Here is a 25,359-nt window from a genome sequence, read left to right as displayed (position 1 = left end):
ACAACAACAACAACAACAAAAAAAAAAAGATCAAAAAATTAATAAATATCCAGAATGATCAGAGGAGAGAGAAAAGACACAAATTACCAATATTAGGAATGAAAGAATGAGGTAACATCTCTACAGATTATATAGCTATTTTAAAATAATTAAAATATTAGTAAAACTTTATGCCAAAAAGATAGATAACTTTGATGAAATGGATACAAACTACCAAAATCACTCAAAGAGAAGCATAAAATTGGAATAACCCTCTATTTACTAAATAAATTTTATTTACAGTTTCAAATCTTCCCACAAAGAAAATTTCAAGCCAAGACAGCTTCATCACTAGACAATTCTAGCAAACATGTATGGAAAATATAATATCAACTATACGCAAACTCTTCCAGAAGACTGAAGAGAAAGGAATACTTCCCAAGTTATTTTATGAGGCCAGAATTACTCTGATGCCAAAACAAGACATTATAAGAGAAGTAAAGTACAGATCAACCCCTCAGGAATATAAAAATTCTTAACACATTTTAGCTAATAGAATCCCAAGTTATATAAAGAGGATAACACATCATAATCAAGTGAGATTTATCCCAGTAATGCAAGGTTGTTTTAATAATTAAAAATCTATCACAAAAATTCACCATATTAACAAAATGAAAAAAACCACACTATCCCTTCAATGGACATGAGAAAGTCATTTGACAAAATCCAACCTTCACTCAGGATAGAAAGTCTCAACAAACTAGGAGTAAAAGGAACTGTCCTCAAGCTGATAGGGGCATCTACCAAAACAAACTACAGTTAACATCATATATCACCAGAAAAAGAATGAATACTGCTCCTCTAAGACTTAAAACGAGGCAAGGATGTCCATTCCTGCCCCTTCTAAGTAAACGCTGTTCTAGAGGTTCGAGACACTGCCAGGTGGTAAAAGAGGAAAGAGGAAGTTCCCTCCCATTAGAAAAGACAAATTAGAGCTGCCTGTACCCACATTTGACACGACCGTCTTTGCAGAAAATCCAATAGAATCTACAAAGAGGCGACGAGAACTAATAAATGAGCTTTGCAAAGCTGCAGAAGTCCAGGCAAATATAAAAATATCCACTATATTTCTATAATCTAGGAATGTATAACCAGACGTGGACATTTTAAACCGCTACTTACAATAGCATAAAAACATTAATACTGGCAGATAAATCTAACCAAAACAACATGCAGGAGTTGTACAATGAAATTACAAAACGTTGGTGAGAGGAAATAAAGGTTTAAATGTATGGAGAAATATACTATGCTTATGTATTGGAAGACCTAAAATTGTTAAGAATTCAACACTCCCCCAAACTCATCTGAAGACTGAATGCAGTATCATTCAAAGTTCAAGCAGGCTTTTTTGTAAAAATTGACAAAAGTGACTGTAAAATTGAAATGTAAATGCAAAGAACCTAGAATAGTCAAAACAATTTTGGGAAAGAAAAAAATTGGAAGACTTACACTACCTGATTTTAAGACCCATTGTAAGACTACAATAGTGAAAACAATGGGGTATTGATGTAGAAAGAGACAAAGAAAACAATGGAGGAGAAGAGAGAGGACAAAAAGACGCACCCACACTGAGTCAACTGATTCCCCACTGACGTATAAAGGCAGAGAGAGATAGCATTTTCAACAAACGTTGCAGGAATACTGAATATCCTTATGCAAAACATTAACTTCCATCCATATAAACCCTGCAGCATATAAAAAAAAATTAATACGAAATGGACCACAGACTAATAGAAAGCCCAAAACTATGTGACTTCTGGAAGGAAAGAGGAGCAAATATATGTGGCCTTAGGATTTGGCAAAGTTTACTTAGATTGGACACCAGTAAGAAATGGTGATAAACTGGCCTTTAGCAGAAATTTTAAAATCTGCTCTTGAAAAAAGAAAACTGTTGTGAGACTGAAAATGCAACGCGTAGGCTGTGAGGAGGTATTTGCAAATCACATATGTGATAAACGTTTTATATTCCAAATATAAAGAACTCTCAAAACTCAGTAGTACAAAAACAAACAATCTGATTTTTTAAATGAGCAAAAAATCTGAATAGACGCTTCATCGAAAAATAAACAGATGGCAAATAAGCTTATGAAAACATTTTCAACGTTGTTAGTTATTAGGGAAGTGCAAATTAAAACCACAGTGAGGTACCATACTATACACATTTTAGAATGTCTGAAATTGGAAAGATTGACCACACCAAATGTCGGCTAAGACACAGAACCAGGGAACTCTCACACAATGCTGGGGGGAATGTGAAACCGTGCAATGACCTGGAAAACCTGCAGTCTCTTTAAAAGTTAAACACACACCAGCACATGACCCAGACATTCCAATCCTAGGTATTTATCCAAGTCTGGGTCAGCTCAGGCTGCCATAACAAGTGCCACAAACTGGGGGGCTTATACAACAGATATTTGTTTTCTCACAGTGCTGGAGGCTGGACGTCTAAGGTCAAGGTGCCAGCAGGGTTGTTTTCTGGTGAGGCCTCTTTCTTGGCTTAATGATGGTACCTTCTTGCTGTGTTCCCATGTCACCTTTTCTCTAAGTGCTGGTGACCCTTCCTCTTCTTACCAGCCCTACTGGATTCGGGCCTCACTCTTCAGACCTCATTTAACCTTAATTATCTCTTTAAAGGCCCCATGTCCAAATACAGTCACATCAGGGCTTAGGGCTTCAACATATGAATTCTGTGGGGGAAACAAGTTCAGTCCCAAACACCTAAAGAAACGAAAGCATGTCTATGCAAAGGCTTGTACGTGAACGTTCACTTGATTTATAATAACTAAAAACTAGAAACAACCCCGTGTCCACCAACCGGTGAGAGGATAAAGTGTGGCATATCCCTACCATGGACTACTACGTAGCAATACGAAGGAATGGACTACCGTTGATACACGCCACAACATGGATCCATCCCCAAATAATTATGCTGCATGGGAAAAAAGTCATGCAAAAAAGAGTCCCTATCGTATGACCATATTTACACAAACATTCTGGAAAGTGGAAACTAACCTATAATGACAGGCAACAAATCAGCGTACGGGTAGGAGGAAGGCATTCTGAAGAGGCCCCAAGGCCTCTGAAGGTTACGGACATATTATCATTAATCAATCACCTTGATTATCACAATGGTTTCTTACACGTACGCACATATCAAAACTTCTCAAAACTTCAAGTGTGTGCAGTTTACCACGATAGGTCAACTGTACTTCTATAAAGGTATTTTTAAAGGGCTGACATGGAGGAAAAACATGAAGGCAAAATAAAGACTTTTTTTGATAAAAACAGAGAATTCACAGTCAGCAAACCTGTACCACAGGAAATGTCATACAGAAAGTTTTCAGGCTGAAGGGTAACAACAGGATTTTGATACTCAGGTTGACAGGAGGAAACGAAGATCCTACAGCCAATTAAAAAAAATTGATAGATATAATGGTAAGAGTACTTTTAGGTCAACAAATTTGATAACTTAGATGAAATAGACAAATGGCTTGGGGGAAAAAGTCAAAAGAGTGAAGAAAAGATAGAATACGTGAATAGCCCTATATATGCTTTTTTTTTTTTTTTTTGTCTTTTTGCCATTTCTTGGGCCACTCCCGGGGCACATGGAGGTTCCCAGGCTAGGGGTCCAATCGGAGCTGTAGCCACCAGCCTACGCCAGAGCCACAGCAACGCAGGTTCCAAGCCGCGTCTGCAACCTACACCATAGCTCACAGCAACGCCAGATCCTTAACCCACTGAGAAAGGGCAGGGATCGAACCTGCAACCTCATGGTTCCTCGTCGGATTCGTTAACCACTGCACCATGACAGGAACTCCTAGCCCTGTATATACTTTTTTAAAAATTCTGTAAGTAAAAGCCTTGCAACAAAGAAAACCCTGGGTTCCGATATCTCCACTGGTGAATTCTGTCAGATATTAAGAGAGAAATAACATCAGTCCAACATCGACATTCGGAAGGAATATGAGATGAGAATACTTCTCGATTCATTTTTTTGAGGCCAATATTAACCGTACATCAAAATCAAAGACAACATAAGAAAAAAGTATAAGCCTAATTCTCATAGATATAAACTCCTTAACAAATTATTAGCAAGTAGAATCAAACCATATAGAAAAAGGACAATATATCATGACCAAGTAGGGTTTATCCAAGAAATACTATGGGTTTTTTAAAACATAATGTAATTCACCCTATTAATTTAATCTAGAAAAAAAATATGGATGTGGTAAAATCATTTGACAAAACTCCACACAAATATATGATAAAAAAAAAAAAACTTTCAGAAAGCTAAGACTAGAAGGTAACTCCCTGAAATCAATTTAAGATATCTCAAAAAGCCCACATTTAACATTATTCTTAGTGGTAAAAGAATGAGTGCTTTCATAAGATCAGAAACAAAACAAGGATGTTTGTTCTCACTATTTTTATTCAACATGTACTGAAGATGTGAGCCATTGCAACATGATAAGAAAAAGACAGAAATGCGTACACTGTGGAAAGAAATCTATGAAATTGTATTATTTGCAGACATGATCATGTACCTGAAAATTCCTAAGCAATCTCTGAAAAAAACTGCTAGGACTAAGAAGTTAACTTATTAAGGTCACACAGAATACACGGTCAAATGAGAAAATCAGCATTATTTCTATACACTAGCAACAAACAATTGGAAAATGAAATTTTAAAAAAATGCATTCACAGTAGTATCCAAAACCATGAAATACTGAGGAATAAATTTAATATAATATGAGAAATATCTGAACACTGGAAACTACAAAACACTGCTGAGAGAAACTAAAATGGAGAGATATAATGCTCATAGGTCACAAGTCTCAATATTGTTAAGATGTCAATTCTCCTGAAATCGATCCATAAATTAAACATAATCCCCATCAAAATACCAGCAGGACTGTTTACAGTAGGCAAGACATGGAAACAACCTAAATGTCCATCAACAGATGAATGGATAATGAAGATGTGGGGTGTGTGTGTGTGTGTAATGGAATATTAGCCATAAAAAAGAACAAAATAATGCCATTTGCAGCAATGTGCATAGACCTGGAGATTATCATGCTAAGTGAAGTAAGTCAGAAAAAGAAAGACAAATACCATATACTATCACTTACATATGGAATATAAATTATGACACAAATGAAACTATCTATGAAACAGAAACAGACTCATAGACATAGAGAACAGACTTGTGGTTGCCAAATTTATAAACGAATAAATCTCCTAGATTAAATTAATAGGGTGAATTACACTGAGAGATGAATTGGGAGTTTGGGATTAGCAGATACAAACTATCGTATGAAAAACAATGAGGCCCTACTGTAGAGCATAGGGAACTATGTTTAATGTCCTGGGGTAGACCACAGTGGGAAAGAATCTGAAAAAGAATGTGTGTTTGTGTGTGTAACTGGATCACTTTGCTGTACAGCAGAAATTAACACAACATTGTAAGCCAACTATACTTCAATAAAATAAAATGTTAAAAAACATTAGCAGTCACTTTTTTGTAGAAATTGACAAAGTGATTATAAAATTATAAAATTGAGGAAGTTCCCGTGGTGCCTCAGCAGTAACGAACCCAACTAGCATCCATGAGGACGTGGGTTCAATCCCTGCTCTCACTCAGTGGGTTAAAGATCTGTTGTTGCCGTGGGCTGTGGTGTAGGTCGCAGACGTGGCTCGGATCCTGTGTTGCCGTGGCTGTGGTGTAGGCCAGAAGCTGCAGTCCGATTCAACCCCTGGCCTGGGAACTTCCATATACTGCAGGTGCAACCTAAAAAGAAAAAAAAAAAGAGATAGAAAAATCATAAAATTGAAATGGGACAATGAAGAACTTAAATAGACAGAAAATGTTGGAAAAGAAAAACAAAGCTGGAGGCTCGTGCAGTCCGATTTCAAGAATTTCTGTACAGCTACGGAAACCCAGAGAGTCTGGTGTGGAGGGAAGGATAGATATGTCAGTCAATGGAGCAGAACTGAGAGCCCAGAAAGCGATCCGTGCTTACATGGCCAACTGATTTTCAAACAGAGAGCCAAGTACGATCTAATGGAGAAAGAACTGTATTTTCAACTGAGAGTGCTAAGACAACTGAGACGACAAGAAATAAACAAACCTTACCTCATAGCATACACAACAATGAACTCAAAATGGATCACAGACCTAAAACACAAGCCAAAAATCACAGAATTTCCATAAGAAAACACAGAAGAAAATGTTTGCAACTTGGGTGGGCAAAGATTTCTTAGCTAGAACATGGATGGGAGACAATACACACAGAGACCTCCTAGAACTTCCACATCATTCGCCTCATCTTAAACAGACAAAGAATCTGAACGAGCCTTGACAAAATACGATACTCAAATAGTTGATAAACCCGTGAAAAGATGAGCAGCCTCATTAATCATCTGGGAAATGAAATCAAAGCCACAATCAGATATCGCAACACAAGCCTACAGTGGCTAAAATGGCAAAGACGGACAATACCAAGTGTTGGGGGTCGGGGGGCAATGGAAACTCTCCTACACTGCTAATGGGAATGCAAAACGGTACAACCACTTAGGAAACAGTTTCACAATTTCTTATAAATTTAAATACACATATTCGATACCACTCAACAATTACACTCTCAGTTATTTACCCAAGAGAAATGAAAATATATATCCACACAAAGACTCGTTCACAGCAGCTACATTTATAAAAGCCAAAAACTGGAGACCACCTAAAAGGCCATCCACAGGCAAATGGAGAAACAAACAGATATATTCATTCAATGGACTACTGCTCGGCAATAAGAAGGAAGGAGATACATCTAACGACGTGGCTGAACCCTAAACAATTATGCGGAACGAAGCCAGATACAAAAGAGTATCTACTGAATGATTCCATTTATAGAAAAGTCCAGACAAATGCAAACTGCTCTGTACTGACACAACGTAGGCCAGGAGTTTCTGCATGGCTTGGTGGAGAACGAATCCGACTAGCAACCATGAGGTTGCAGGTTCGATCCCTGGCCTCGCTCAGTGGGTTAAGGATCCGGCATTGCTGTGAGCTGTGGTGTAGGTCGCAGACACGGCTCGGATCTGGTGTTGCTGTGGACTCTGGTGTAGGCCGGCGGCTGCAGCTCCGATTAGACTCCTAGCCTGGGAACCTCCATATGCCACGGGTGAGACTCTAGAAAAGGCAAAAAGACAAAAAAAAAAAAAAAAAAAGATGTAGGCCAGTAGTTGCCTAGGGCTGGAGTAGAGGAAAGGACTTACTGCAAAGGGGCAGGAGGGAACTCTTGGGTGATGGAAAAATGTTCTGTATCTTGACTGTAGTGGTGGCTTCACCACGTGTATATCCATCAAGACTAACTGATTCGTGAACGCTAACGGGGGCAGTTAATTGTACTACGTTATACCTTGGTTAAGTCAATTAAAAAAAAAAAAGACTCTGGAGCCTACTTAAAGAAGCTCGCCCACCAACTACAGGACAGTTTGGGTGCTGGACTAGTAACAACCCAACTAACTGAGACATATCAAATATGTCATAAGTCCAAAAGTTCATAATTACACCAAACAAAAAACAAACAAACAAAAAAACATGCCCCACACTCACAAAACCCTAATTGGGTACCTTCAGAGATGCTAGGGAAGCAACCCATTATTCTAAAAACTTGTAAACAAAGGAAAAGCCTCAAGCTTTCCTCCTGCCTTTCCTGTCCGCAGGGTAGCAAAGTCTGAAAGCAAAGCTTTCTTTATGGACGTAGCCAGTATCTTGAATGCATGGATTCACAGATCTAGACAATGATCCTGAGTAACTACTGAGACCATTGAACGAAAAGCTGATGAGGACTTCATAAATGAGGCACCAGGCAGATGACACCTGCACTTCCTGCCCACTCACGGCATCATCAAAAGTGGTTCTACCAGACAGGAGCTGCCTCCTGATGAGAGCAGGCATCACTACCTGTGACCTGGTCTTCTGAAAAAAAACAAAAAAACAAAAAACTGAGCCTAAATCTAATCAAAATAGTCTTGAAAAAGAAAAGGGAAAAAAAAAAAATCCCTGAATCTTATCAAGCCCCTACCATAGGTATTACCTGGGGACTTGTTAGAAATGCATCTTCTCTGGCCCCACTCCAGACCTACTGAGTCAGAATCAGAGTAACAAGCTCCCCAGGTGACCTGCGTTCGCATCACAGCCTGAGAAGCACTGTCTGGCCTTAATGATCCCTTATAAGACGTACGGGGAACAGAGGAATATGTTAAATGACACCACAGGGGATGCAGCGAGGAAAATGAAGGCCCGACAACCAATTTATTCCCCAATAAGTAAGTTGCAAGGAAAACAAAGGGGAGAAACCCAGAGATTAAACAAGACTTAAGAGATTTCTCAACCAAATGTTTAGATCCTAATTTGAACAAGGCAACTGTTTAAACATTATTTAAAAGTAGGAGGCAATCAGGGAAACTTGAAGATGGAGTGAATATTTGACAAGATTAAGGAATTACTATTAAACTGTTGGAAGGGACATGGTGTTATAATAATCTTTTTCAGGCCTTATCTTTTAAAGAAAGGAAAGTGTGTTGCAAATGAACTACTCGCATGTTTCTGAGATTTGCTTCAAAATAATCCAGCAGGGGAGGCAGGGAGGGGGAGGCTGTTGGGAAAATGGGTGAAGTTATAGAAAAGAGAAGCCTGGCCATATGTTTGTAATTGTTTAAACAGGGTGCTAGACGTTTGTCAAACAGTTTCTCTACTTTGATATATACTTAAATGCTTCAATAATAAAAAGTTTCTTTAAAGTGCTCTGTGGGGAGAAATGAGCTCCACAAATGTTAATTCTTCTTATCATCTGTGGGGCCCGAAATAATCAGCAGAGTGGGAACCAGCCGAAATCAGGCAGCAGGTATAAAACAGACATAATTAAAGCAAAATTACAGCTACAGCAGCATACATCTGTCCCGTTTTGTCCAGTCCCACTCTGCCAACAGGACTCCAGTGGTCTTCAGAGCCTGGGGCCGAGCTGCCGAGGCTGGAGGCATCGCTGTGTTGCGTAAATGAGACTCCCGAGCGCGGCAATTCTCCTACCCAGGTGCCAGTGGTTTCTATAGAAACCACCAGAGAATGATATTTCAGAAAGCACAAAGCATCTCCACTGGCCTCCACCAGCTTTGTTCACACTTACCCATCAGCATCTGAGATCCAGCCTATCAAAGTGGGCCTCGTGGCTCACTTTTAAAATAGGTACAGCTCATTATAAAGCACCTGCTCTCAAACGTTTCCAAGGAAACAGAGGCCCCAAGACGCCCTTCTCTAAATTCATTAGCATTTAACACTCCTTAATGAGGCTTAAAGATGGCGTGCTTTAATAACCATATGCTAAAGGAGGACACCTCTCCCTTTTACGTTTAGGTATGACTGATGGGCTGGCTCAGGCTCCCAGAGGACCAGCCTCGGCCCTGAGCCTTCCTTAAAGGCAACGTCGTGAGCACTGGGGTATCTGCGTGCCTGGGGAGAGCGATCTCTAAAGCCGCCCTTGAGCTGTCCAGCCCTGGGTCACTACCTAAACATAGTCAGGGTAGAAGGCCGGCACTGAGAGCCAGGCTGACTTGGATTCCTAACCCTTATTTACACACACACACACACACACACACACACAGCGAATTACACACTCATACACCCTGTGTGGGCTCTAGCCACACAGACTCCTCACCATTCCCTCACCTGTCAAGCCCTTTCAGGTCTCTGTGCCTCTGTGCATTCCTTACGCCTAGAATTCCTTATCCTGACTTGCTGCCTAGAAAACTCCTGTGCATCCATCAAAACCTTCTGCCAACCAAGCCTCCCAAAAGTGCCAAGCAGAATCCTCAGCTATAATCACACTGCACTCTAACTGTCCAGTTCTGTCCCCTCTCCTTGACTGTGAGCTCAGGGCTCAGTTCAGGGATGAGCCTCATTCCCCTCCATCCCGTGGCCACCTGCCACCCAGCAGGTATTGGAAGAGTGTCTGAAGGACCCCTGATGAAACGATCTACAGTGAGCAGCTCTTGGACAAAGGGGAGTCAGCAGGTGGGAACAGCCATCATCTGGGGCCTCCAGCCCCCCAGCCCCACCACAGGAGAGGAAGCTGGGCACTCACAGGCAGGAGGCCTCAGCCAAGCTGCCCAAGCTACACTGCGGGAGGGGGAGGGGTCTCCTGGGTACAGACCTCTTCACAGAGTCCAGCGCTTCCAAAAGATGGGAATCAGAGGCCCAGAGGACAAGGCACCCAATGTGAGGGCTCATCAGGGCCCCTCGGGCCTTTTCCCCAAAGGAGTGGGGGGAGCAGAAGGAAGGACTGTCCCTCGAACAACTTGGAGAGGACAGCGCCACCCATGGGGGCTGTGGGGGAGGGCACAGGTCAGCGTGGTGGGTGGGGGCCCTCCCTGCACCTCCCGGAACTGCCTGGGACTCCTGCTCGAGGCACCTGTAGAGGTCCAAGCAGAAGTGGGACCTCCCCCTACCCCACCCCAGAACAGCCCTCCTGGGGGCGATCCCCAAGAGGTAGCCAAGAGTGGGGGGTGGGGGGGTCGTGGGCCTCGGGCCTGTGGGAGGGCCATGGGAGAGACACATGTAGAGAAGCAGCCAACTGCATCTCTCTCTCCAGGAGCCCGGGGGACCGGGGAAAGCCCACCCCAACAGCCACCCCGGAAGGGGCCAGAGCTGCCACCTCCTCTGTCTCGGAGGGTGTGGACTGGCCAGTTTTCTGGGAATCACGGGACGTCAGACAGCTCCTGGGGCTCCCGGGGCGAGATCCCCGCCGAGGCATCTCCGAAGGTCCTGCTCAACTCTTCCCCACATTCCGAGCATCCATACTCACCAGGCAATAATTAATTCATTTCTCCCTTTTAAAAATTAATCAAAGACACGGGGGAATGTATATCTGAGCCTCTGATCGGCCTGGGAGGACCCGTGTTATCACGCCGGGCTAGAATATCCTCAGCCGAAAGCCGGCACGTGACATTTTGGTCAGGCGCGCTGCCTGGCTGGGGCAGGGGTACGCTCTCCACTCAGCTTTTAGCAGAACGGAAGGCAGCTCGTGACTGCCAACTACCCCCGGCTCGTGGAAAGGACGGCCCTGCGGCGATCACCTGAGAACACCAGGACGGCAGGTACCGTGAACCACTGCTAGGTGCTCCAAGTGACCTCCTGAATCCTCAGGACCTCGTCAGGGGTCGGGATTACAGCCCCACGTGCAGACGAGGACACGCGGGCCCAGAGAGGCGAAGGGTCTGCCCAGGATCCCACAGCTGGTTGGAGGGGAGCCTGCGTGACGCTCCGCCTGCGGCTGACACGGCAGCCCGCTCCTCCCCCGCCCACTGTAGCCACCCCACCGACTGCCAGGCCAGAAGCAGAGAGTAGCTGCTCAATTAGTGCCTGCTGAATCTGAGACAAATCTGAACAGACTCCCAGAGAAACCGGCACGTAGGAGACTGTGAAATTTTAACTTACGGATACAGAACACGAGGGAAAGGAAGAAAAGCAGAAATAGACAATCACACATGTATCCATGTTGCTGATCCTCTTAAGTGAAAAATCAGTTTTCCTCACTTGACAATGGAGGCCTGAATTTAAAATCGGGTTCTAACAATGCAGCCCCCCCTCCCCGAGGGCAGCCCAGCTCAGCAGAGTCTGGGCCCCCTGTGCTGTACACGGTGCACAAGCACCTCTTCCAGGCATCTCGGACCCCCAAGAAGTAAGGGGGGCGGTGCACAGAGGCTCAGGCCCACCGTGGACAAGAGAGATGGGCAGCGTGGGGCATCTCGGACCCCCAAGAAGTAAGGGGGGGGTGCACAGAGGCTCAGGCCCACCATGGACAAGAGAGATAGGCAGCATGGGGCTCCCGTGCCGGGTCCTGAGAAAAGATACACCTGTGCGCCCCGAGCCCAGGTCCATGGCCAGGCAGGCCCCCAGCCTGGCTGCTCTGGCTCCCAGCTGGTAGGCCCCCCAGCTGTTTGACTTGTCTGCCACGAGTGGGCTTTGCTCTTAAGAATAAAGGAGCAGGGGAGTTCCCGTCGTGGCGCAGTGGTTAACGAATCCGCCTAGGAACCATGAGGTTGTGGGTTCGATCCCTGCCCTTGCTCAGTGGGTTAACGATCTGGCGTTGCCGTGAGCTGTGGTGTAGGTTTCAGGCGTGGCTCAGATCCCACATCGCTGTGGCTGTGGTGTAGACTGGTGGCTGTAGCTCCGATTGGACCCCTAGCCTGGGAACATCCAGATGCCGCGGGTGCAGTCCTAAAAAAAAAAAAGACAAAAAAAGAAAAGGAATAAAGGAGTAGGTAAATTATTTTCCAAAGAAGATGGAGGAAGGGGAGCTTGCAAAGGAGCGGCCAGAGACCTGGTTCTCTCACCCCACCCCCTGCCCACTTTGCAGCCCATCTCTCTGAAGGTCCCCAGGATGGCGTGAGCACGGATACGCCTTAACTACGCTAAAAGCAAGCACGCTAACACACAACCCCACACTCAGGGTGAACTGGTCATCTGTTCTGGAAGGAAGTGGGCAGTGGACTCCAGCACCTGAGACCATGCCGACCCTCTGGTGATGATATCTGCGCCTGGGAATCACACACAGAGGCGTTCGCCTCAGTGCTGCAATAAAGGCAACACTGGGAACGTGAGAAATACCTAATAACGGAGGACCAGTTAAACGCATTACAGTATATTGGGTAATTATTAAAAATTACATCATCCAGAAGCTTTTTAACAATATAGAAACACTAATGACACATTAAGTTGGCAGGAAAGCGTTTTAAAATGTAAATATATGCATTAAAACCTGGAAAGAAGGATTCCAACTGTCGGTGGTGGTCTGGCTGTGTTGGAATTGAATGGCTTATCTCCGTCATTACGGTTTTCAATTTTCCAGGTAGCCTACAAAGAGCGCAGATTACTTCTGCGATCAGAATGAATGTCTAGAGAACGGCCTCCCTTTCTGCTCTCACGTCACGGGCACGCGGTGGCTGCAGGGCTCCGACATCCTCTCACGCCGCTACGGCCGCTGGCGCCTGGTCCACGGCCCCCCGCCATCAGCTCGCAGCCCTGGGCCCAGCTCTCCTCCCAGGTCTCCGACTGCTCCTCTGCAAGCTCCTCTTCCTCCATTTTCTTTGGAAAATACTTTACCGACTCTTTTATTCTTAAGAGTAAAGCCCACTTGCGGCAGACAAGCCCAACAGCCTACAGAGGTGTGCCGTCCCCCCGTCCTGGGAGGTGGCGGCTGTGGGGAGGGCTTGGGGCAGGCTAGGCGCTCAGAGCCAAGGCAGGTGAGGGAGGCAGGGCTGGGCGTGGGGAGATGTCCTCCTTGCCTGGAAGGAAAGCCTGGACCTGCCCTCGTGGGCGGGGCAGGGGCAGGAAGAGCTCTGAGCCCAAGGGGGACATGCTCAGATTTGCACTTCCAAAAGATGACACTCGCTGCCGATAATGACAGAGGGGGTGGCAGGTGGGCAGCGCTGTTGCGTCCCTGGGAGAGAGGGTGAGCAGCAGACCTGGTGAGGCTGTGGGGATGGAGCGGGGTGCATTTCATCAGGCTGCAGAGCAGACAGAAGGGGAAGCGGCAGGGCCACAGCTGGTCCACCCGGTCCCCGGTTCATATCAGGAAAAACTCTCCTTCAGGTGGACACCACCCCACACTAGGGGTATGGAATGGCTAGCAGAGCATGGGCTGGGTTCGAGCCCCCAGCCATCCCTCGGCCAGGTGTCTGTGTGCAGTGGACAACCTGCACGACCGCAAGTGTCAGCCCGAGAAGAGGCAAGCACAAGGTATGGGGACAGTGAGGGCAGGACAGTCCTAAAGCCGCCACCAAGGTTTCCTGCTTGGTCCAACACCTGTGGGGAGAACGGTGCCCACAGCAGGTGTAGGGCATGTCCCGTAGCTTCAGTGAATCCTATGGGCTAGGAAGACGTCCTTCACATGGCAGGCGCTCGGCAAATGTTCAATGAATAGATGAATGAGGTGAGCCAGATAACCAGAGCTTTTTTAAAAAAAAATTAAATGAAAGCCTGTAATTAAAAACTGAGAAATGTGCTTGATGTAGAAAGGACATGTGGAGGGCAAAGAGAGATGTCCACCTTTCATCTCCTCTCTGAAAACAGCATGATGAGTGGACCGCTCGGCACCGCCTCATTACAGGATGCTCCACGCGATCGCCTCCCCGCGCAGGCCATCCCCTTCCTCCGCTGGCGGGCTAGGCCTGCCAGCAAGCACCAGGCAGCGTTCCTTCAGGGCACCTAGGAAAGGCGGTGGCCGCCAGGGGAGTCTGCTCCCTGGCAGGGAACATAGAACATCCCTGCGCCTAAGACAGCACAGCTGTCGACCCCGCCCCATAACTGGGGGTCCATTTGCTGCGGCATGAATTTGCATTGCACAAACCTTCCGCGCATCATAAAAATCTTTGCAGAGTTAGGCTGCGGAATCACGGAGGCTGGTACGATCATTTATTCGAGAGACACTGCTTGAGCCACTGATCCCGTGCCAGCAACACACAGTGTGGGGACACGAGGCTGGGGAGGATGAGACCCCTGGGGAGGAGACAGCAGTGGAGACCCACAGGACAGGGGACGTCCAGCCAACAGAAGAGAGGAAATTCAAGACCAGGAGAAAGATATGCCGAAGTCCCCCTGGGCCACGTGGGGTATAGGGAGCACACCAGAGCCTTTCTGCCCACTGACAACGACGGAGACTCTGGACCAGATGCAACAAGAAGCTCCCCATGGACTCTCAAGGTCGACACAAGCAGAGACTGGGAGAGGGCGCCACCGGAGAAATGACCACACAAAGGTCAGCGGCTACTTTCTTTTCCTCTTTTTTTTTTTTCTTCTTCTTATTTTCTCCAACAGCTTTGACCTGCAAGCAGACCCCTGGTGGAGCTGTGGTAGCAGCTTCAAAATACATAATGTGCATAAGGACAGAACGGAGCAGAGAAATACACAAATCCGCAATTACAGTGGGCGGCTTCAACACTCCTTCCTCAATAACTGAAAGAACAAGTAGACAAAAACCCAGCAAGGCTCTAGAAGGACTAACTGAACACGACCACCAGCTAACTTAACCAAACTGCCATTTACAGAACCCGCCACACAACAGCAGCAAAGAACACATTCTTGCCAAGAGCACATGGAACATTCAACAAAACAGACCATATTCTGGGTCATAAAAGGACTGAAATCAGACAAAGTATGTTTTCTGAGCATAAGAAAACTAATAACCAAGAAATTAACAACAGAAATACATGAGGAAAATCCCTACATATTTAGAGGCTGTATAATACATTTCTAAATACCCCACAGGTCAAAGAGGAAGTAAAAATAAAATTATAAACATTTTTTATTGAATGAGAATTTAATTACTGTATATCAAGGTCTGTGGGATGCATGCTTAGCGAGAAATGCGAAGCATTAAAATGCTCTATTAAAGAAGATTTCAAATCAGTGATCTAATGTGCTGCCTTAAGAAATTAGAAAAAGAAGAGGAATTCAACCCGAAGCAAGTAGAAGAAAACAAAAATAGAGCATAAATTAATGACGTTGAAAACAGACAAATATGGCAGAAAAATCAATGTTTCATTGGAATGATCAATAAATAAGACTGACAGATCTCTGGCCACACTGACTCAGGGAAAAAATATATATATTTATAAGTATCAATATCAGGAATGAAAGAGAAAAATAATAAAGTAGTATTATGAACAAGTTCACATACACAAATTTGATCACTTAGATGAAATGAACCAGTTCTTTGGGACACAAACTGCCAAAGCTCCTTTACGAAGAAATACACCATCTAAACAGTCCTCTATCCAACCTTAAGGAGACCACAGGGAGCCACCTCTTCAGCCCCACTCGGATACGGATAAGCAAAAAGACAAGCAAAGTGTGGATATGGAAAAGTCAGAACCTTCGCACGCTGCTGACAGAAATGCAACATGGGGCAACCACTTTGGAAAACAGTTCTGCAGTTGCTCAAAAGGTTACCGCACAGCTACCATGCAATTGCAATTTCACTTCAAAGTGGAGCCCAAGAGAAATGGAAACATGTCCACACAAAACCCGAGTGTTTCTAATAGCATTATCTATAAGAGCCCCAAAAATGGAAGCCACACCAATGCCTACCAATGGATGAAGAGACATACAAAATGTCCTCCATCCAGGCAATGGAATATTATTCAGCCACAAAAAGGAAGGAGGTACAGACACAGGCTACAACATGGATGAATGTTGAAGACACGATGCTAAGTGACACACTGCACGATTCTGCTCAAATAAAATCTCCAGAATAGGCAAATCTATAGCGATAGAAGGTAGTTCAGCGGTTGTCAGGGGCTGGGGTGGGGGCGGGGGCAGGGAGTTAAGGGTAAACTGCCAAAGCACACAGGGCCTCTTTCAGGGGTGATGAAAATGTTCTAAATCGACTGCGACGATGGGTGCACAACTGCAAGTATACTTAAATGAATGACTTGTATACCTTAAATGCATTGCACAGCATCTGAATTGCATCTCAACAGAGCCGCGACCAAAGAAATGCAATAAGTATTTAAAATATATTGAAACAAAAAATAACGAGGCATCAAATCCATGATTTTTTGGATACTATTAGTATGGCAAACTAAAGTAAGTTTGCAAGTAGAAAAACAAACTATGAATCTATTTCATAAAAACATTAAATTTTTAAAAACCTTAAGGAGAGGTGTTCAGCGTACAGAACACGGCTGATTTTAGGGCAAAATGAATTACAAAGGGCACATAAATTAGCATGACATAAATATTGTATTTATATAATCATTACGGGCCCAGAGTCTGCTTTGCATTTCCTGCTATGCCCTACTGCATCTTTAAGAGCCCAAGGGATCTGACGGGGACATGGCCTTCCTGAGTGCTGCCACTCTCCCGCTGTCACACACTGAGCTCCAGGTGGCAACTCACATTTCAGGGTACTTTGTTTTTTTTCTTTTTCGGCCACACTTACAGCATATGGAAGTTCCTAGGCCAGAGATCGAAAGTGCGCTGCTGCAGAGACAGCACCGGATCCTTAACCTGCAGTGCTGTAGCAGGAACTCCATATTCCAGGTTTTTAATAGAAGCCTGCTGACCATCCCATGACAAGTGCTGCCAAGTGAAGGGGAAGAGAAGGGGCGGGCTGGGTGGCAGCTCTCCGAGGGTGAGGATTTCAGGAACCCCTTCCCCAGCTCTGCCCAAGATTTTGGACAACCCAGGAGACACGGGGATGCCTCGGCCACTTGGGAAGGCAGCCGGTGAGGCCAGCAGATCCACCAAATGTCACAGAAGTGTATGCCCCCGTCCCTTCTTACAGACCGTGAGCTCCACTAGCTGGGCTCTCACCCGGGGCCCTGGGACAGTGCCTGGTGTCTGGTGGGGGCTGGATAAATGAAATGTGTCCTCTTCCTGCCAAAGGCAGAGGCAGAGTTTAGAATAAGACCCAGGTTCAGATCCAAGCCCAACAGTGGCTGGCCACTCCTGCACTGAAAGCTGGATTGGTCTCGTCTACACTGTGCAGGGAATAGGGCCGCCCTCACCAAGGACCTGGGGTTATGACGTCAGGCCTGAGGCTGCAGGGCCCACCACGGTCCTGTTCACCGCCAGGTCCTGACACTGGGCACCGAGCTGCAAGCAGCAGGGCTGAGAGGGCATCTGAACTCAAAGGCCACCCCGGGCAGGCTGCCCCCAAGAACAAAGCACACGACTCTCACAGCCAAAGCTTTACTCGCACCCCAAACGCAGCTTCATTCACACTGCAAACAGGAGGACCTGCAGGTGTCTGGCTAGCGGTCTTAGCCCCCTACCAACCGGCCCTGCGCCAGCGGCTAGTACCTGTCCGAACCCCAGACACCCTGCCAGGCAGTGGGTGACAGCAGTGCCGGGTCCACCTCCCAGGATGACTGGGCTGCCGCAGGTGAGCTGTGCTAACAAGGAGCATCCTGCACCCACCACCCGGTGTCAGTGCCAACGGTCTGCAGGGGACTAGAGCACCCCAGCCCCGCCCCCACTTGTCAGATGGGGAGCCCAGAGAAGACCAGCCCCCGCCCTCAGTCCTACGGGGCGGGGACCGCCGGCACCCTTTCCCTGTCCCCGCTTCCACGGGTCTCCTATGCTCCATCTGCATGAAAAGTTTGGTTTGAGGCAAAACTTAGAACTGCAGAAGTACAAAGTCCAAATAAAAAGGCTTTGCAATAGAAAGCCGATGAAAGAGACAAATGGAGAGTAATCAAAACCTCATTAGGGCAAATAAGCAACCTGCCTACAACGCCACCAAAACGGATGGCCCCCGAACCAAGAGACGCAGGCGCCAAGTCTTCCAGACAGCCGCCGCCACCGCCACCGCCGCCTCAGGAATGAAAATAGCAGGGGCGCCCTCACCCACACCGGCAGGAGCCGGCACAGCGCCAGCATTCAGGAGTCTCACCCAGGCACCCAAACCGGCCCAGGGCTGTGCTGCATAACTGGACTGGTCATGAAGTCACCTGAAGAGCTTTCAAACCTCGCGTGGCCTAGACCACCTGCAGGCGGGGTCCGGAATGGGCAGGGTACTCTAAGGCTCTGGGTGCCCTGACCCGCAAGCAGGTCAGCTGTCACTGGCTGCGTTACCAGCTCGTCTCACCCCACTCGGGGCAGAGCACCCACGGCAGGGGCGCGAGAAGAGCAGGTCAAGGCCTGGGGGCTCGGCGGATGCTCCAGCTGGGTGGGCTCACCGCTCGGATTCTTCTGGTTGGTCTGGATGAAGGTTGTCAGGCATTCCTGCCACGGTCCATCCCATTGCTAGGTGCTGGGAACACAGCAGGAAAGGAGCAAATTCCTGCCCTCGGGGAGTTTCTACCCTGCAGGGAAACTGCAGCGGAGTGGGGGCTGTGACAGAGGCGGAGAGGAGAAACCCAGCGGGTGGGAAGGACAAGCCAGAGGCCGCCCCCACTGTCACCTGCACCTTAGGACCCGCACCCGCAGAGGGTCTGGGCCAAAGTTCCAAAGGGAGTCAAGAAACCAAGGCAAGATCTGGAAGGTCCCCAAGGCCCTTCGCAACCTGAAAGGAAGAGAAGATATGGAACGAGCCCGGACGCTGATGCCTCGCGTCAAACCCCCACTGGGCACAAGTGAGCTGGCCCGGCAGGGCACATCTCATCCTGAGCCTACCCCAGGTGTGTGTGGGGGGCTGTTTTCAAGGACCAGTGGGGGCCTGAGCGCACGGGCTCGGGCCCAGCCTGCTCCCCGGCGGAGAGGCTCCCAGTGGCAGGAGCCACATGTCCTAGAGGGTTCGGCTCTGATGTCCAGCGCTCCGTCCTGCTCAGCTGAGAGGTCATTTGCCGAGGCTGGGGTCCCAGGCTTTAGTCTTTGAAAAAGAGTGATTCATTAAGTCTGTGCTAGGATTTTTAAGCCTCCAGAGGAGGCTTTGGTTCATGATATAAAGGAGAAAATGTATTACCTACCCTAACTTTGGCTCAAACCACCCAGTCATCTTAGAGCAAACTTGAAAATAACTACCTTAGCGCATTTCCCACAGGGCTGGTGGGCCCTGCAGGCCTGGCACTCCACCGCTCCCTTCCCCACTGGGCACAGAGCCACGGCCCTGTGAGGCTGGAAACGGGTAAGGCTGGTAACTCCACCACCTACAGACACAGGGGAGCATGAGTGCTCAGACCTGGCTGAGAAACACAATGTTGGGGCCGCCGCTCCAGGGTGCCCCAAGTCCTCGGCCTCTGTCCACACTCCTGGGACATGGGTCACAGCTGAATGGCAGCAAGCCTTTATTTCCCACTTGCCAGAGCACCCTCTCCCTCTACAGAGGTCCCAGGGGGCCACGGCCCCAAGCTGTGGGCCAGTGGGCGCTCCTGCATGGCTCCACCATGACAGGAGAGGCAGCTGACTCCAGAAGTTCACTGCAGGTTACCCCCCGCCCTGCCCCGAGCAGCAGCTCTGGTCCAGGCTCTACCAAAGCTGCTGGGGGCACAGACCTGACTCGTCTCAGCCCCGTCACGGGCAGCTGTAAATGACACCCGTCAGCGAAGGAGCTCTGGTTCACAGTCTAAAAGCCTGGTTGTCACGGAGATAGGTCACAGGCTGTGCAAGTCATCAAAGACACGGACCAAAGATGCCAGGTGAGGGAGCAGCGGCCCTCTATGTTCAGAGCCCTGGCTCCTCAAAGTGTGGTCCACGGGCCGCCTGCCTCTGCATCTCCCGGGAACTTGCTGAAATGCACGCCCTCATCTGCGATGGATTGGATGTTTGTGTCCCCAAAATCTATCTACTGAAGCCCTGATCCCCAATGTGATGGCATCTGGAGAGGGGCCTTTGCGAGGGAATTAGGTTTAGACTCGGTCATGAGGGTGGAGGTGCCACGAAGGGAGTGGTGGCCTTAGAGAGGGATGAAGAGACCAGAGCTGGTGCTCTCTCCATCATGTGAGGACACAGCAAGGAGGCAGCTGTCTACAAGCCAGCCTTCACCAGAACCCAGCCACAATGGCACCTCCAGAACCGCGAGAAATACATTCCTGCTGTTGAGGCCCGGCCTGCGGTACTGTGCCAGAGCAGCCCGGGCTGAGACACCATCCTGCTGAGACAGTCTGCATCCTAACAAGCGCCCAGGAGCTCTCCCACGTACAGGTGAGTCCAGAGGCCCTGCTTTAGAGGTGCCCTCGTCCCGCCTCTTCACTAAACCAGTGGGGAAACCCGGACTGAAAGAGGCTTCAGCCTAGAGAGCCGCGGGAAACCGCCCGGCCGAGCGAGTGGGAGAGGGAGGACGTGAGGCCAGGCTTCCTGCGGCTCAGGCCCATGGGCGCCGGCGGCCGGGGCGGGGGCTTGGACCCCCAGAGGAATACGCAGGTCAGCCCACAGGCATCCTGGGTTCCAGACTACACCCACGTACGAGCAGACGCGGGAGGAGGAAGAGTCAGGAAACCCTGTTCCAGCAGCACTGAGCCGCCTGGAGTCGGCAGGTGCGGCCGGCTCACGCACGAGGACACATCCTGCCGACCCGCTGCAGACGAAGGCGGACGCTGTGCAGCCATGAGGAACGGGCTCCAATCATCAAACCCGAGCAGAGCGAGATGGCGGAGAAAGGAAGAACGGGCCAAGCAGCCCATTTGCTGTAATGAATTGGGCTGGACCGGCGGAGTCCAGACTCCCAACATTCATCATGTGGCTAAGCCTGCGGAACCACAAACGTGTGGGACCGGAAAGCAGCTTCGAAGTTATCGGCTCCAGCTCCTCCTCAGCCCCTGCGAGAGCCTGTCGGCCAGGCGTCCCGCTCCAGAGGTGGGCTTGGCTTCAGCAGCCGAAACCCACCCCTCACCTTCAGAATGCCGACGCATTTCAACACAGCAGTTTCAGTTCTGGGAGCCAAGCTGCAGGAAAGAGGACCCCAAAGGTGGGAAACACCAGCCGTACCAACGTGTCTGAAGGTGGAATGTATACTAAAGCAGACTTGGCTGGCTCGGCGGGAGATGCCAACAGAGAGAAAGGACCCCTGACCGAAGCACAGACAACTGAGAAGACAGTCTCTGAGCACCCATGGTTTCCACAGGGCACCCATGGCAGCGTGAGGCCCTGGGACACCCCCCCCCCACACACGCCTGTCAGCCAGATCTGGAGGCTCGGTCCCCACAAGCCATAGCGGGACAGATGTCACAGCCAGATCCCTCCTAGCAGGGGCCACCCAGACTCTAAATATGTTTGGCTTTGCTGGTCACGTTGTGAGCCCTGGTGCCACTCCTCAAGCCGACCACTGCGGTGTGAAAGCGGCTGCAGACGACGTCACGTGACTGAGCAGAACTGCGGCCGATAAATCTTTATTTACAAAAACAGCCCCGAGCTGCAGTGTGCTGATCCTGGCCTCTTCCCTCCCACCTATTAACGTTAAAAGGCAAATAAAGCTCGAGGAAAAGTCCTAAGTGTCCAACCTAGGGAAAGGGTTTAAAAGCTAAGTCACTTGAAATCGACTCATTCGATCCATATCTATCGAGCGCTGCTGTGCCAGACACGGCTCGAGTCCTGAGGATAGGGCAAGGAGCAAATCGGCCAAGCCTGCTGTATCAAAGAGATGTGCTGAAAACTCTACGAAAACTTGTGATTACAAGGAAAACCCTTACAGTGCTGTGTGAAAAGTAAATCACAAAACTGTGTGAAAACACGACCAGACAGTGTTTTAAAAAATGCACAGGGGGCGAGCAATGGGTTGGGTGTGGTCTTGGGAGCGCTGGGATGCAGGTTTGATCCCCAGCCCGCACAGTGGGTTAAGGTTCTGGTGTTGCTGCAACTGGGGCTTAGAGTGCAACTACAGCTTGGATCTGATCCCAGGAGCTCCATATGCGGTGGGGTGGCGGAAAAAAAGAAAAAGGAAAAAAAGTTTAAAAATGCCCAGGGGACAAGAACAATGAAATAAAGATATTGGAATGTTACTAATGTTTATTTACCTTCAGCTGGCTTGAGTATCCCTTCTATTTCTCTCCATTTTTCTAATTTTTCATATAATCCCATATTACTTTTATAATAATAAGTCCTTCCCATTGTTTTAAAAGAAGAAACCTGGAGTTTCCATTGTGGCTCAGTGGGTTAAGAACCCGGGCAGAATCCATGAGGATGCGGGTTCGATCCCTGGCCTCACTCAGTGGGTTAAAGATCCAGCATTGCCACAAGCTGCAGCATAGACCACAGATGCGGCTGGGATCCCGCGTTGCTGTGGCTATAGCGTAGCCGACAGCTGCAGCTCCAATTTGACCCCTAGTCCGGGAACTTCCACATGCCACGTGTGCGGCTGTAAAAAGAAAAAATAAAAATAAAAACATGAAAGCGGAAACTTGTCTTGATTTTAAGATTTGAAGTCTGTCCCTCCTGCTTCCACCTGCGGTTTCCACGGCTGCCCTGAAGGCAGACAGAAAGAGCCAAGCTGCTCAGCCCTAGACGTCCGCACGCGGGCGGGGGGGGGGGGGGGGGTTCAGCACCTGGGACAGAGCCCCGCGGGAGCCTGGCGGAGCCCGCGGGAGCACAGAGAGCCACCCCGGGTGGGCGCCCGTGCTTTTCCTCCCTGGTCCTCCTGCTGGGTCCAGATGAGGCTCCTGGGCAACACCTGTCAGAGCGGACATAATTGCAGCAGGCAAGAGAGGGGTCCCCCACGTCTGGCTGATGCAAATGGAACGAGTCCTGTGACCCAGCGAGGGAGGACAGGCAGTTGGATTATTGGTGAAACGGAAGTGAAAACAAATACCGCACAGATCCCTTTACCCACATTATTAGCTTGGGAGAGACTGGCAAACATGCCAATACCAGTCACAGCAACATCTGCTCCTAATTGCTTCTCCCCAGCCTTCTCCGAGCGCGTCAGCTGGCGTCTGCCCTAGGAGAAAATCCGGTATTTTTAACAAAGTCTTAAATCAGATGGCGTCCTTGATGAGTAATTTCTTACGTGTTTGGTCTTTGAGGCTAAAAACAGTAAGTGCACCTCTAAGGGATACGGCCGTCAGCAGGGGCCCCGCTTCAAACGGCATGACTAAGAGTTTCCAGGTCCAATGGCACTTTCCAGTGTCTTCGTGTATTATGTGTTTCTGTCCCAAACATGAGTGTTTTTAAAGGTCCACGGGTTCACTTCTTCATGGGTAACTTTCCTTTCTTTTCCAAACATTTTTCTTTAAATTAAAAAAAAAAAAAAAAGACTCTCTTTGTTAAAGAAAAATGTGTGGTTTTTTTTAAAAAAAAGAAAAAAGAAAGGAGTACATCTCTCTGTGCTCTAACTCTCCCACTTGTGAAGTTCTTTAAGCAAGATAGCTATGGATAAAACACCCGGTTCTCTTTAAAGAAACAGACTCTGTTTTCAGGTTCGCCTCCAAATACCAGCAGCTTAATAAGAAAAGTGCCTTTATGCATCGGCCAGTCTGCAGCACCAACTCCAGTTTAATTTTTTTGGCCACATTCACAGCATGCAGAAGTTCCTGGGCCAGGGATCAAAGCCGAGCCACAGCACTGACAGTGCCAGATCCTTAACCACTGTGCCACAAGGGAACTCCAAGATTCTGGCACAGGAAGCCCCATCTCGCCTCCTCCCATCCTGGCCATGCGGAAAGGCCTCTGCTCAGGGCAGACCTGCCAGGGAGCCGCACCTGCCCAGGACGGGGCAGGAGGCGGCCCTGGAGGGGGTGCTTCTAGGAAGAGGCTTTGGCACTGTAGGTGCAGCAGGCGAGAGCCCCTCAGTGTGGGACCACTGACTCCCCTGAATCCCAAGTGGAGGAGGACGCTCTCCGACCTTCTGTACCCTCCTCTTCCAAAGGCAAGATCAGTGCAGGTATTATCATGAACCACCCTGTGGGATTCGAGTGGCTGCGTGCCTCCCTCAGACCAGGGCAGTGCTTCTCAGATCCTGACAACAGCCGTCCTGACGTCACTGAGCCCCCCCCCACCCCCGGAGGCGGTAGGGCCGTAGGTCTTCCTTACAACCCCTCCCAGAGCCCGTTCCCTGCCCTGATCCTGGCACCCCACTCACAACCTCCCTGATTTGCCACGACTGGTCCAAACCAAGACTCATGGCAGTGAAAGCCTTCTGCCCAGCCTGCTCCACGGCCCAGGGCCCACGCTCGCCATTTGAGCCCATCACTGGCCCTGTACCGTCTTGTACCCCACCTCCTGTACCTGCATGCACCGCGAGACGGCCCTCCTCTGCCCTCCACTCAGTCAGCCACGCTTGGTGGGGTGCCTACGGTGTGCCAGGCACTGTTCTAGGAGCTGGAAGTCAGCCACAAACAAAACAAGGACCCCTGGCCCAGAAGAGCTTACACGAGGGGCAGGAGACAGGCAAGTAAAAATGTCAAGTCCACTGTGCGCTAAGTGATGACAGTGCCACGGAGAGGCATGAGGTGGCAAGGGCACAGCCAGGGGTGGCTGGCACCGTGACCGGGGAGGGCCTCCCTGGAGAGGTGGCATGTGAGCAGAACCCTGTTGGAGGGACGAGCCCTGCAGGAGGGACAAGGGACAAGTGCATTCCAGGTCAAAGGAGTGTAGGTGCAAAGGCCCTCAGGCACATGCATGCTGGTGGTTCTAGGAGACTCGAGGGGGCTCATGGGCCCGGCTGAAGGGAGCTCGCTGAGGCTTTGTGGGCCACTGCAGGGCCACAGCTTCCACTGCGGGTGAGCTCCGACCCAAAGCACGACACACGCGGCCCCCGCTCTAACAGACCCCTCCGGGGACTGCGTCCAGAACAAACCGTAGGGGCGGGGGAAACTACTGCACTTATCCCAGCAAGCGACAGTGGCGGCATCAACCAGCGACAACTGGATTTGCTGATGGTTTGGGCGTCG

At 48.8% G+C, this 25,359-nt stretch overlaps 1 protein-coding gene across 13 annotated transcripts in view; it reads right to left on the bottom strand.

The window, feature by feature from the left end:
• The window catches only part of WDR25 (WD repeat domain 25), a 146,096-nt gene that overhangs the window by 21,519 nt on the left and 99,218 nt on the right, over nucleotides 1–25,359 (bottom strand). The gene's annotated exons all lie outside the window — the stretch shown is intronic.

Source organism: Sus scrofa, chromosome 7 (genome assembly GCF_000003025.6).
Source record: "Sus scrofa isolate TJ Tabasco breed Duroc chromosome 7, Sscrofa11.1, whole genome shotgun sequence".
Classification (NCBI taxonomy): domain Eukaryota; kingdom Metazoa; phylum Chordata; class Mammalia; order Artiodactyla; family Suidae; genus Sus; species Sus scrofa.
The sequence above is the reverse complement of the archived record's forward strand: the minus strand, read 5'-3'. Positions and strand labels throughout refer to the sequence as shown.